Source organism: Podarcis raffonei, chromosome 3 (assembly GCF_027172205.1).
Source record: "Podarcis raffonei isolate rPodRaf1 chromosome 3, rPodRaf1.pri, whole genome shotgun sequence".
NCBI classification, from domain to species: Eukaryota; Metazoa; Chordata; class Lepidosauria; order Squamata; family Lacertidae; genus Podarcis; species Podarcis raffonei.
In genome coordinates, this window is record NC_070604.1 from 13,407,150 (window position 1) to 13,421,825 (window position 14,676).

General features: G+C 41.1%; 1 protein-coding gene and 1 long non-coding RNA gene across 3 annotated transcripts in view; one reads left to right on the forward strand and one right to left on the reverse strand.

Moving 5' to 3' along the window:
* MACROD2 (mono-ADP ribosylhydrolase 2) overlaps positions 1 to 14,676 on the reverse strand; it is a 974,476-nt gene that overhangs the window by 802,926 nt on the left and 156,874 nt on the right. The gene's annotated exons all lie outside the window — the stretch shown is intronic.
* Positions 4,607 to 14,676, forward strand: part of LOC128409995 (uncharacterized) — a 113,274-nt gene continuing 103,204 nt past the window's right edge. Inside the window, exon 1 of the long non-coding RNA XR_008329358.1 lies at positions 4,607 to 4,671. This is a non-coding gene — a long non-coding RNA (uncharacterized LOC128409995). The remainder of the gene's footprint in view (positions 4,672 to 14,676) is intronic.

Sequence of the window (14,676 nt, forward strand, 5' to 3'; positions counted from 1 at the left end):
CGGATGAAAACCCACATCTAAACACTGTAAATGAAATGAAAGGGAAAAGACAGGATGGGCAAACATCTCAAAAAGGCTTACAGAACTGTAGGCATTTACACACAGTCCCAATGTGTCAAATGGGGCATACGTCTAGCTAGGTTTTCCAGACTATGGATGAGAGCCAAAGTTTGGGTAAGCAGAAAGCTGTTTATGCAATCTCCCCCTTCCCGTACTCCCCTGCCCCTTGAAAAGCCTCAGAAGGATTGGGAGGTGTCCCCCCCTTGAACCGTCCGTGTTGGCTGTGCTGCAGCAGGGGGCATTGAAAGGGGGGTAAGAAAAAGGAAGGAGACGTTTCGCTCTGCTCTGCCATCTCAACTCATTGCACACATCAAAATTAAAACATTAGAGAGAAACCAGGACAAATAATCAACCAATTGCCTAGTAAAACAGACCTTTTTAAAAACAGCAGCCTAAAGCAATAATGGGACCTGATTCACTTCCATGGGGTGTAGACCACTGTAACCCTAGGCTGTGGTTACCACCAACCATTCTTAACAGGATCGAGGGATCTGCAGCAGAACCTCACATGAGAAGTGGAACATAGAAGTGGAAAAGATATGGAAGAAAGCAGTCAGTAAGGTGATGCCTCGGTGATGTCCCAATACCCTACTATAATCAAACTCAAGTATAACTTAAATAACCGCATATTCGTTCCCTGATTACATGCTTCTCACCATTTCCCTCCTATTCTTCTTTTGAATCCTATGGGTTGAATCAAACAGTGCCCTTCTGTTTGTGGAAGGGGGGAGGCAATATTAACCAATTCCCCCTTCTCCCAGCAGTCCCCACCAAGCCCAAAAAATCTGCTCCTGTGAGTTGGGGGATTATCCAGAACAGTATGGAATGTGACATGGAGGGCAGCAGAGGAAATCCGTGAAAATTGCCTCCTGCTCTCATTAGTGGAGACCGCAGCTCAGTCAAAGAAAAGAAACTGGATACCACCCTATCTTTACATTTTAAGCCCTTTGAGGTAGGGACCTGCTATTAGTAAAATGCCATTTATATATTTACAGTAATTTATATACCGCCCTTCATCAGAGTATCACATGTATACAATGCTATGTATATAAAGGTAAAGGTAAAGGGACCCCTGACCATTAGGTCCAATCGTGGCCGACTCTGGGGTTGCGGCGCTCATCTCGCTTTATTGGCTGAGGGAGCTGGCGTACAGCTTCCGGGTCATGTGGCCAGCATGACTAAGCCACTTCTGGCGAACCAGAGCAGAGCACGGAAACACCGTTTACCTTCCCGCCGGAGCGGTGCCTATTTATCTACTTGCACTTTGATGTGCTTTCGAACTGCTAGGTTGGCAGGAGCAGGGACTGAGCAACGGGAGCTCACCCCTTTGCGGGGATTCGAACCGCCGACTTTCCGATCGGCAAGCCCTAAAAAGGTAAAGGTACCCCTGACCGTACGGGCCAGTCGTGTCCGACTCTAGGGTTGTGTGCTCATCTTGCTTAAGAGGCCAGGAGCCGGCGCCGTCCGAAGACACTTCCGGGTCACGTGGCCAGCGTGACAAAGCTGCAGCTGGCGAGCCAGCACCAGTGCCGCACACAGAAACGCCTTTACCTTCCCGCTAGAAAGTGGTACCTATTTATCTACTTGCACTTAGGGGTGCTTTCGAACTGCTAGGTAGGCAGGAGCTGGGACCGAATGACGGGAGCTCACCCCATCACAGGGATTCGAACCGCCAACCTTAATAATCTGTAATGCTGCTGCTATTCTTCTAGAACTAATTCCTGAAGTTCCTCCACTTTTAAAACAGAAATTCAGGTTGCCCCCAACAATTCTGAGGACCAAATAAATCCAGCTATGGACGCTGCATCCTTACCAGTGCACAAACAGTTTCTTTGGGTGATAGTCCAAGAATGGAATCAAGAAACAGAATAATTAAACTTAGTGATACTTTGACAATGACTTTAATAGAAAGCAAGACTGCAATGCCATCCTATGGTATAGACCAGTATAGTCTATAGTATAGATCCTAAGCATAGTATGCAAAACATCCTTGGGAGGATATGAAGGGGTTTCAAAGGCACACAACACAATTTGCTCCAGTAAATAAAACAGGATTATTAAAACCATCCCCCAAATTATCTTCACCCCCAAAGGGGTACACAAGTAAAACTGAACACTCAAAAGGGATATGCAGTTATTGGAGGCTTGGGAAACACTGCTAAAGACAAATTGAATCCCCTGAAAATTGTGACTCCTATCTGACTACAATATTCTGCAATATTTGAAGACTCAGCAAGCTTTGGCTTTAAAATTAACAGCCAACTGTGCAACCAATACTCACCGTCATTAACTCAGTACAGCAAACTGATGAAAGTGAAGTTTAGCATTCAAAAGAGAAATGATGAAAGGGTGGCATCTATGCCATCCCAAAATAAATAAAATTCAATAAAAGGAAGCTCCATATGACACCAGTCTACCGAACTAGATGTAGCTGTCCAGCATGAGATGTCAATAGCCAGGGGCTGGCAGAGGCAACAACCACGATGCTACTATCACTGCCAACCAAACAGGTACAGCTGGTCAACTAAACAGGCAGAGCAGATGGGGGGGAAACAGCAATTCTGTACATAAACCACTTCAAAAACTGCACGTCTTCACACTTCAAAAGAAGTGACAGAAAGAAAACACCAAAAGGAAAACTTTATCCAATGAATGCAAAGGGCAAACGGTGTAACACATTGCAAATCAATGAGATGAAATGCCTTCCTTCTGCTCCCTTCATAGGAATGATGTTATGGTGCCATAAAAGCCAACCTGCCCATAGGAAAACTGTGGATCTGCTCCATGTGTACTTGGCCCTGCAAAGAGCACCAGATAACACATTACACAGCATCCCCTTCTGGCGCTGGTTGCTATGCTGCCTATCCAAGGGCCTGTGTCTGTCAGAATCCTGTATACATACTGTAGTTGCTCAGCAAACATGTTAACATGTTCCTGCAACACTGTGTCCCTACCCACCTATAGGCCAAATCATGGCAGGGAAAGGGGAGAGTGTCACCTATGTGGGTACTTTCACTCTACATTTAGCAGAACATCACAAAAGACAAGCAGTAAAAGTATCTTTAGGGTTGTATCCATGTGTGTAATGGAAATGCAAGTGATATTTCATAAAGCAAGCTTTGCACTTTGCAAACAGCTAAGCCTTAATCCTTATTGTCCATATATATGCACAATTTGTAGAAGCGCACAATCCCGTTAATATATGATAATGTTTATACTGGCCAAGTTATGTTTGTAAGATAACAAACAGGGCATGGGGCTGTCTAAATTATATCAGTCTCACTACTATTCATAAAGTTATACTTCTGTAGATTGCCTGATTCCTATTTACAGCCAGCTTTAGCTTGTAGAGCTCTGTGTGTGTGTGTGTGTGTGTGTGTGTGCGCGCGCGCACGCACGCGCGTACCTACACATGTGTTTATTGTTCTTGGGGTTTCCCCCTCCAAAGTAAACCCCCAAAATATCAAGAAAGTCAAAACCAAAAGTGAATTTTTAAAATGGGTGGTAATATAACTGCATGAGAATAATGCCAGTGGAACTGGACTAAAAATACTGAATGAAATAGACACAATTTTAGCATTAAAACAAGTCCTGTTTGGGTATGCTGCCTTGAGTAGATAGAGAGGCAGAAGATAAGGGTTTGGAGTGAATGAAAGAAATATTTTATGGTAAACCATTAACTATGGTTTACTTAGAAGTGCAAACTGGGCCAGTTTTCCTAGAGAAAAATCTTTGTTTTATCACCTGGAAGCTTCTGGCTGAAAAGCTGCATGCACTATGCCTCCAATATTTTTTCTGTCTTGTGCTTAAAAATAAATGCTGTTTTTCTGAAGCTTTTTATACTGTCCACCTCTTCCTCTAAGCCTTAGTGGCCTTAACTTCTTCGTTGCCATTGCAATTCTTGCCCCCTTTCTACATCCCTGCCACTAATTTGTTAATCTGTGTTTCTTCTACTCTAACTTTAATGGAGATTGTAAGTCACCTTAGTTGACACTGCAGCTTGTTCCACCAGTATTTCCTATAAAGCAAAACCTATCACTTAGGTTTATATCACCTAGTTACAGCAATAATACTGAAGTTCATGGATTATAAAACAAATTTACACAAGGGAAATGTGGTATGCATTGTTAAGGAATGCAGTTAATGGGTTAATTCTCAATGAGATTATTCATTCCCCACAATGCACCTACCTGGCATCCTCTGACTCTCTTATCTGTGTCACTGGGCAGATTTAGCAAGCAAGTTTGTGCATAAAAGGGCCAGGTTACAGCATATGGTGTGGGTCACAGTAGGAGATTGTAGGAATTGTTGAAGGCTATCTGTTGGAACTGTGAATTTGAGTAAAGACTTTAAAAATATTTTTTTCTGAGAAAGAAGTTGGGAAATTGCCAGACTTCAGAACTCAGATAACTCTATTAGTTGCAAGATTTTGTAGCAGCCGAACTTAAGACTTGACCGGGGACTTTAAAATAGCAAGGACTTTGGAGCAATGAATCCTCTCTGGGCTCAGAGAGAGAAGACTACTTGTAACATCTGTAAATAGTGTGGCGTGCTCTGGTCCATGGGGTCACGAAGAGTCGGACACGACTAAACGACTAAACAACAACAACAGTGAATAGTGGTGATTGTTGGTGTTGGCTTATTAAAGACAACTCTGCTAAATGGTTATTTTTGTGTTGGTGAGCATAACCACTTCACTGAGCTTTCATGGCACATCCACCCAACACCCTAACATGCATGGCCTTATTTTCTGCTAAAATAAATTAAATAAAATATGTTTCTATCTTTGTTTCTGTACAGAGAGAGTAGTAGAAAGAAACCTTAAGTGGAGAAGTACAGGAAAGGTACGGTACATGTACACACTAAAATTGCCTTTTCCTTGTTAGTGTCGCACAAGGTTGTTACAATTTATCACCTTCTTATTCCACACCACTGCATTGTACAGAATCATTCTCTCTCTCTCATATATATATATACAAATCTGAACCAATTCCTGCAATGCTCCTATTCCCAAGTGGGTAATTTTATTGTAATACCCACAGGCCTTATCGCTCTGTAATTTCTTTGGGTACCTATATCAAGTTAGCATCTCTTGAGCTGCCAGTCACATAAGATTTGTAATCTTAAGGATTCGTGTCACCATTTTGTAGCACTGGAATCATAGAGACTATAGATGAGAAAGACCTATTAGGTCATCTATCCAATCTCCAGGCAAAATCCTCTATTGAACATTTAATAGCATTTTGTTCGCTGTAGTTCTAAATGTCACAAGCAATGGGGTTTTCCATCATTTCCTTTGGAAGACTGTTCTATAGGGTATTAGCCTTAAAGATCCAGTGCTCTGCTTCATAACATGCTTTCTTAAAGAGATCCTGACAGATATACAAATGCACATGCTTCCAATAATGTAAAACGCTCTGCAAATAACACAGAGAATGTGCTAAATCACAATTAATTTCCAATTGAGTTTATAAAACGTTACCTCCTTTTGAAGATTCTTACACCGTTATTAAGTTTTGCACACTGAAAGTGAGAGTTTATAAGGGAAGGGCGATAGCTCTATGTAAACAGAATGTAGAGATCACGCCACTCTTCCCCTAGTGTGAGCAGGAACAACAAATCTCAAACCAGGGGTTGTGGTTTAGGTCACTCAAACAAATCTATGATGGGTAAAACCAACAGTAAACTTTGGTTTTACATTGTAGTTGGGAGCAAAACAAGCCACACTCCCCCCTGGAAAGAGCTGTGGCTCAGTGATAAGATATGACACATTTTTTGGAAAAGGTTCAGTCCCTGGCATCTCCAGGAATGGTTGGCAAAAACTTCCCACCTGAAAACCTGGAGAGTAGTGTGTGGACAATACTGGGCTAGTTGGATCAGTGCTCTGAGTTGGTATAAGACAGGTTCCTTTGATCCCAGTTTGGCTGTGATGCTAAGCAATGCAACAATTTTTATTTTTTATTTGTTTTGCCTTGGCTCATACTAGAGGAAGAGCAAAGCAGAAGACATTAACTATAGTTTACCATGATGTGCAACAGAGCCATTTCCTCATTTTTAAAAAACTGATTATTGTGTATGGTCAGCATGGTAGGAAACAGAGAGAAGTTCAATGAACTGAAGAATTTGTGTATATACAGGTACAGCAAAACAAGTCCCAGGGCAAAGGCAGAGCCTGACAAATAGGAAGGTTTTAGAACACTTCTAATTTTGCATTTTTGTAGAAATTGAATTTATAAAATTTAATTTCACATTCAAATCCTAATACATTAAAACATTTAACATTAAAAGAGGCAACAGCTAAAAATCACACATTAATAGCCCACCGAAACAGAAACATCTTCTGTAGAAGACACCAAAGCAAGAGTAGTTGTCACAACAACAACAATTTATTTATACCCCACTCATCTGGCTGGCTTTCCCCAGCCACTCTGGGCGGCTCCCAACAGAATATTAAAAACACGATAAAAGATCAAACATTAAAAACTTCCCTAAACAGGGCTGCTTTCAGATGTCTTCTAAAAGTCAGGTAGTTGTTTATTTCCTTGACATGTGAGGGGAGGTTCTTCCAAAGGGCAGGTGCCACTACCGAGAAGGCCCTCTGCCTGGTTCCCTGTAACCTCACTTCTCACAGTGATGAAACCGCCAAAAGGCCCTTGGAGCTGGACTTCAATGTCCGGGTTGAACGATGGGGGTGGAGATACTCATGTGGGGTTCATAGGTGCATTGTGGTTCAATAGTGCTTGTAAACAGGCTAGACAACTTCTTGGTAACATATACAAAGAGTATAAAGCCTCCGGGGCAATGGTCCTGCCAAAAGAATATTTCCAAGCAAAATCGGCCTACAAGCAAATTCAAAAGGGAGCCAGACAGGAATGGCAAGTGAATCAATGGCGGGCAATCATAGAAGCCTCATCATCACGGAACTCCAGACAATTTTGGCTCCTGGTAAATAAAAGAACTAAAAGATACCCTTTAACTATTATTCCTGCCCCGGTTTGGGAATCTTACTTAAAAAACTACTTTGCCACAACTGACTGTATTGTTAACACAAGAGATGAATCTCAAGATCAGCTTCCCCTCTGGCCCCCCACCGATCCGGAAGACATCCATGACTTGATCGTTAAACTTAAAACAGGGAAAGCGCCTGGACCAGACCTGATCCCGGCAGAAGCTATAAAATACCACGCGGACTGGTGGGCCAAAGCCCTGGCAACCATCTTCGATGCCGTTAACAACTCTGGAATGATCCCGGAAGTATGGAAGGACGCTGTTATCGTTCCAATCCACAAAAAGGGCTCACCAGATGACCCGGGGAATTACAGAAATATCAGCCTGCTCTCAATAGTGGGGAAACTGTATGCCCGCTTCCTGTTGAACAGACTTATTCAATGGGCCGAAGAGAAAAAATTAATTGGGCCCGAACAAGCTGGATTCCGCCCAAAACAGTCAACAATAAATCATATTTTAATTTTACAGCACCTTGCCTGGAAATATTCCACCCCAAAGGGTGGCCAACTCTGTGTGGCATTCATTGACCTAAAGGCAGCATTTGATAGTATCTCCAGGAGTATCCTCTGGGAAAAACTCACCCGCTGGGGCATCGACAGAAGGCTTCTCTGGCTAATAATCAAACTCCATGAGAACTCAGCGGCTAGAGTGAGACTCACCCCGGAGGTGATCTCACCAATTCAATTCCCATTAACAGAGGTGTCCGACAGGGTTGTATATTGGCTCCATTCCTGTTTAATTTGTTCATAAGCGATATGAGGACTCCCCTAATAGAGGCTCAAGAAAGGATTCATGCACCCCGCCTAGCACTTTATCGCTGCCCTTTGTTACTATATGTGGATGACGCAGTCATCCTTTCTTTTTCTAGAGTAGGTCTTATGAGGGCCTTAAAATTTTTTGGATCATATTGTAACGCAAATTCCCTTACAATTAATTATGATAAATCTAAAATCCTAATTTTCTCAAAGAGCCGGAAACTCCATAATTGGAGAATTGATGGGAGAGTCATCGAACAAGTCTATAGATTCCAATACTTGGGAGTTTGGTTACAGCATAACCTTAGATGGAAGGCCCATGTAGCCTATGTTACAAATAGAGCCAAAACTATCTCCTTGGCGATCTTGCAATTTTTCTTCACCGATGGGGCCCTTCATATCCCATCGGCATTGAAAGTCTTCAAGGCCAAGGTGATCCCGACAATTGCTTATGCCATCTCAATTTGGGGGACTTTTGTCAACCTATCTCACCTAGAGGTTATTCAAAATCAGTTTTTAAGAGGGATATTGAAACTGCCCAACTGTGTAAGTAATACAGCGCTACGCATGGAACTTAATATTGTATCCCTGGAAAACACTCTGTGGAAGCACATACTTTGTCACTGGTTATCTCTATGGCACAATCTCCCAAACTTGTACTTGATACAATGTATGTGGAGAGATGATTTCCAGAGCCCATGGGTAAAAAATTTACAACTGAAAATTACGGCAATGGGAATCTCCCCATCCAAATTACTAGAGCAGGATATAGTTCCAGCTAAAAGAACAGTAACCTGTAAACTAGAGGAGATGGACTTGCAGCAGAAAATGGTCTTGGGCAATGGTACCTGCTCACCTCTAAACCTTGGTTTATTACCCCTCTTAAGGCTCCCAAACTATTTGAATTCCTTAACTTCTTCGGCTCATAGATATGCCTTTGTAAAGGCAAGATTCAACACCTTCCCATCGAACGTGCTGAGAAATAGATTCTCCAATGGACAGATATCGCTCTTATGTGATTGTAATTGTGGGGCACCGGAATCGTTGCATCACATAATTTTTGATTGTGCTTTTCACTCATCAGCCAGGAGCAAGTTTCTTGCTCAATATCTAAAGGGAATTGCCGATGATACGAATGAAGCCAAACTGAGATATCTATTAAATGATGATGACCCCCTAAGATCACTCATGGTTGCCAGATTCTTGATCAGCGTCCTATCCCTAAAGAAGAGAAACGGACTCCTGTGCGGCTCGGATAATCTCTTTAAACTATGATCTATGTTTTAGGATGTAATTAGGTGATTTCACCATTGATGTCTTCTACTAATTTATGAGTAGAGGGCGATGTTTATGTTACAAATTTATTGTAATGTATGATGTTGGTCTTTTGTTTTTGTTTTGCTTTGGTTCTTGTCTGTTTTTTGTAAGTCTAGGCGGTTTTAAATTTGGAGGTTTAAGTACATTATGTTGATATGGGAAACTGTCGTGTGATGGGCCAATGGCCGTAATAAAGAATCAATCAATCAATCATGTGGGGTTGAAGGTTGTTCCGGAGCAGTAACATCACCATAACAGGGAATCCTTTTCTCTCATGCTCACCCAGCACACACAAAAGGGGGAACACGAGCAGCTCAAGCTGTTCAGGAGAAACACTGGAAGACTCAAAAGGGGAATGAGGGCCAAGCTGAGGCCCCTACATTTGGTGAAAGGAAATACAGTGGTACCTCAGGTTGCATACGCTTCAGGTTACAGAGTCCGGTAACCCAGAAATAGTGCTTCAGGTTAAGAACTTTGCTTCAGGATGAGAACAGAAATCGTGCTTTGGCGGTGCAGCAGCAGCAGGAGGAGGCCCCATTAGCTAAAGTGGTGCTTCAGGTTAAGAACAGTTTCAGGTTAAGAACAGACCTCCGGAACGAATTAAGTACTTAACCCAAGGTACCACTGTATTGTGTATGGTTTCAATAGAGTGGGGCAGTTAGAGGACATAAGAACAGGAGGAAGGAGAGCAGGAGGCAGAGAAATGAGAGGGAAGAGAGAGTTAAAAAGACTAAATGAAGTGGGGTCCACAGTATACGTCATGAGGCTGACAGTATTGCATGGCAGAGACACGAGAAACTGAAAATGCAACTTAGAAGGTGCAGAACCATACATGGAGGAAGTGAAAGAGAACCTGCCGTTTGCAGAATCCTTCTGCAGTGCTTCTGTTGCATTTTTAGGGTATGAATTCTGCAGTGAGGCTCAATCCACAACTGAAGCTTTGCTTTGGCATTTCGTTCACATTAGTTTATGGTGGGCAGGCAGGAGGGGCTTAATCAAGCAATGAAGTTTCTGAGGGTGAGGCTGGGGGCTGTGCAATATGAAGGGTGAGTGGGAGGGGAGCTTGGAGCAAGGCTGGGCAGAGCTGCTCCTGGATCCAGTTTGATTTAAAGTGGAGTCCAAAATAAAGAATAAAACAAAATCTTTGTAAATCCAGGATTTTTCACACTCTAACAGACAAATCCAATTTGAAAGCAACACATTTCTTTAAGAAAGGTATTGCAATGAATATTGCAAGGCCACTGACTGAGGATATGGCTTGATTTCAGTAGCCTTTTGATACTGCACTGCTTTGTTTTGCTTGCAACCTGATACTCCATTGAGCCAGTTGCACTGTGTTAGAAGCTTAAAGTCAATCTTGAAGAATGAATCCAGATCAGCGTTTGAAACTCCCATTGTTCTAGGTGCATTTTGCGACAGGGAATTTCACTAGTGCAAGCAGTTTCTGAGCACTGGGTGCAATACTGCGCCTAAGATTTCAGATTAAAACTGCAGAGTTGAAAGGAAGACCTTTTTCTGCCTCCCCACTTCCAGCCACTCTCTGAAGATTGGAGAGGAAACCCTCTTAAGAATATTAGGGAGGTGGGCAGGGGAAGCATGGCTTTGTTTTTTGCAGTCTTCAGATGTGGACTAGACTATGTGAAAAATGAACCTAAGATTTTAGTTGCAGTTCATTCATTTTCAGCTTTGTATTCTTGTTATAAAAAAGCACGCCTAGACATTCCATTGTTATGCCAATAACCTGGGTTAAAGGAGCCATTTAGTTCCTAGCTTTCATATCTCAGTTTCTAACACTCATCCAGATTTGACACAGCAAGTGCTCAGCCTATTGTTTAAATATTTCCAGACTAGGCTGTTTTGAACACTTTCCTACAACAAATGAATGCATCACTTTTTAAACTGACATTTAAAAGCACAGAGGGGTGCAATGAGTGAGAGCTAAAACTGTTGTGTCTCAAATATAAGTTGAAGGATGTATACCTCTTTTAGACAAGGTTTTGTGAAAAGCTCAATACATTTATCCTTGTCAGCATGTGCGCATGTATGTGTGTGTGTGTGTATCAGAATTCTTTTATTGTAATATATAGTTGCAGTTTCTTATTTGATATTGATTATAATAGCTATGGGATTCTTTAAAAAGGTTCCTTTTATGCAGCAATTTGACTTAAAAAGAACTTGATTCCTGCTGATTATAACGAAAGTGTGATAGAAGTATTACTTCATGGCATTTACAAAAACCCTCTCCAGGTGTTCAAAGAACATGAGGGGATAAATTGTGTGCTGGCCCTGCCTAGATCTCTCTCCATGTGCCAGCCTAGACAGCTTCACACACACACACACACACACACACACACACACACACCGATGATAAATCAGATCATTAACATTACTCAGTAAAATAAAAATCTCATTTTTTTCAGAATGCCTCTGTTGAGCAGGATGAGCACACAGAAACCTTCCCCAGACCTCTCACTTGCACTGTGTTTTGGAAAAAGTAATAAAAAGAAAATATCAGACTGCTTGGAAGATACTCCCACTGTTTCTTACATTCTCCAAACTACAGAACAAATGGTAAGAGATCCCTGTTTCCAAAGCTCTCCCATGCAAAGCGATTCATAGGAGAGGGCAGCATTTGCAGAATCCTGCCTACTGTATAGTATACCTAACATAATAGTTTATCCAGCCCTGTAGGGAAAAATACGATTACCATATATCATGTGTAGTGAACATTTGGCCCTCTAGATGTTGCTACTACAACTCATAGCATTCCGGGCCATTGGCCGTACTTACTGGGGCTGATGGGATTCATTGTTCAGCAACATCAAGAGGACCACAGGTTCCTCACATCTGCCATATATAAACAGACATTTCAAAGGCATTAGGAGGGCTTATTCCTGAGAACTGAGCAATTTGTAACACTGCTAGAGCTATTTCCGTGCACACTTTTCAAGGAACAACATCACCATTTTGCAAGGGAAATTAGCTGTTGTTGAGCCACAGAGAGTTGTACTGAGCCATTCAGACCTGGGTTGTATTAGCAGCATCAAATTTATGTCTGACACACAGTCCAACAATAAATAAAAAAAACCAAGCACATCACAGATGTCTTTTTAATTTCAAGCAGGTTTCCAACTTTATCCTGCCTTTCACAACTTTTTCTAGCACTTCGTTTGTTTTGGCACCATATATATCTGTTAATTAAACCAAGTACACCCCAGAACCACATATTCTATTATAGACATTCCATATTCTTCCCTCCTTTCTTTACACATAATTCACACTGCATATAAACAACTTCTAATTAATGAACATTTAGCAGTGACAGATAGAAATTGCTTAAAAGCAAAAGCAAACTCAAGGATCGTACAGAGTTAAAACTTTTTTTGCAGTTATTCCACAAGAGTTAAATTCTCCCATTTGGTTTCCACTAGGCACATCACTGTATCCTGTTCAGACGTTACAACATCACTTATACAGTCATACCTCGTGTTGCGTTAGGTTCATGTTGCGTCTTTTCAGCTTGTGAATGCGGTAAACCTGGAAGTGTATACTTCCAGGTTTTGCCGCGTGCAGAAACGTTCTGCGTGCTCGCGCATGCTATCACACTCTGCGCTTGCACAGAAGGACTGCTCTAGTTGCGGACTTTTTGTGGTGCAAATTGTACCCCGGAACAGATTGTGTCCGCAACTAGAGGTACCACTGTATCTTGAACTGGAGGGTGTGCAAATTACGCCACTACTAAAGTAACGCAGAATAAGTCTCACCACTCCAGCTTTCTCCTGCTAATCTGGGCCCAGTGGGAGGGGAAGGGTTTTCAACCAGGATTCAAGAACCATGGGTAATGTATTTCTCATGGCTCCTGCCAGCAAGGAATCTTCGAGGACCTTTCAAAGCCTGTTGTAAAACCACCCTACCAGAAAATCCAATATAGCAGCTTCCAGGAGAGTTCATGCTGGATCCATTTAGACTTGGGTTCTAGGTGAGAAATCACATCCTGTATCAATCTTCAAGCAGATGCATCAGCTCCTGGGTCCAAATCCTACATTTTTTTGGCTTCACACTTTAACTTTTTTTATAAGTAACACCCTTAAAGCTTGATAGTCACTAATCAACTCTTACTTCTGTAAACAAAACCATTAAATCTCAAATGCAACTGAGGAAGAAATTAGGAAGAAGCTGCATGTTTTTCATGTAACTGGAACGGACATTTACAAAATATACACATCAGCCCAAACTTGACAAACTTGCAAATTTTCCTTCACCCCAGTACCCTCAAATACTGAGTGCTTTGTTACCTTACCTTAATCCGTCAGCTTAACAGGCTGAAGTTTCTAAAATCAAATCAGAATTCCCAAACTCGGTTAATAGCATGGGCATAGCTAAAAAAAGTTTTTTTTTTGGGGGGGGAGTCTTTTGTTAGAGGGGCAAAACCTCAGTTTGCTATGTATTTTATTGATTTTTATTGATTTAGGGGGGCAGCTGCAATGCCCATGGTTAATAGTATGAGGTAGCCACCAATGAAGTACCGGTAGTTTAAAAATTCTACTTGTAAGAATGCTACTTTAATATGTTGGTTTTCAGAAATCCTAATACAACAAAATTTGATTTTTAATTCTCTTGTAGAGAGAGAAAGGGGGGGATACAGTAAAATTGTACTTTGTTTCTTCCTGAATCGGTACTCTCTCTCTCACTTTTAACTACAAGGTATCTGCTATTCATATCTCTATTCCCATGTGAAAAGTGGCTTACTTCAGAAGCTTAAAGCACTATGAACATTTAATTTAAACTCATTGCCATCAACTTATGAGACACTGCTATCATACAATGCAAATGCATACATTTTTATCTATTATAAGAAGATAATGTTTTTCAATCACTGAGGATGTATAGCAAGTTAATATAATTCAGCTGTATTTTTCACTTAACCAGCTGATTTCTAGAGCTTCATTTTCCATTCTCTAAATACTTAAAAGTAATAAAGTGACAATTGGTGCCAAGAATAATACAACTTAAAGAATAGACTGTAAATGTAACAGTAATTAAGCCATACAGCCTCTATTATACATATACCATATCTCAAATGATGTCTAGTAATTAGATTTCCTAAAATCTGAGTTAAAACTAATTACTGTAGTCACTAATTCAAAACAGGCCATGCTTAATCTACTCTTTATTAAAATATGCTTTTAAAAATTCAATTTGTTGACATTTTGTTTTTCTCATTATAAGGATAATTTTATCCAAGCAGTCACTGATGCTGTCTTAGAATGGAAATGCAGACGCCATCAATGTTTTCAACCTGAAATTATAAGCTATTACATTTGGAAAGTGTCCTCATTAATTCTTTGAAATAAACATTCTGCTAAGAAAACAACTAAGTCTGCTACTTGCTTTTCAGCAGAGCTGCCAGTTTGGACAAGGGTTTGTGACCTATACAAACTGTGTGTTTAAGTAAATTAAATCTGTATGTTGTTGTTTTTTGTTTTCAATAACTTTGATGCAGTTCGTACTATTTCGCATAAATAGTTGCAGGGGA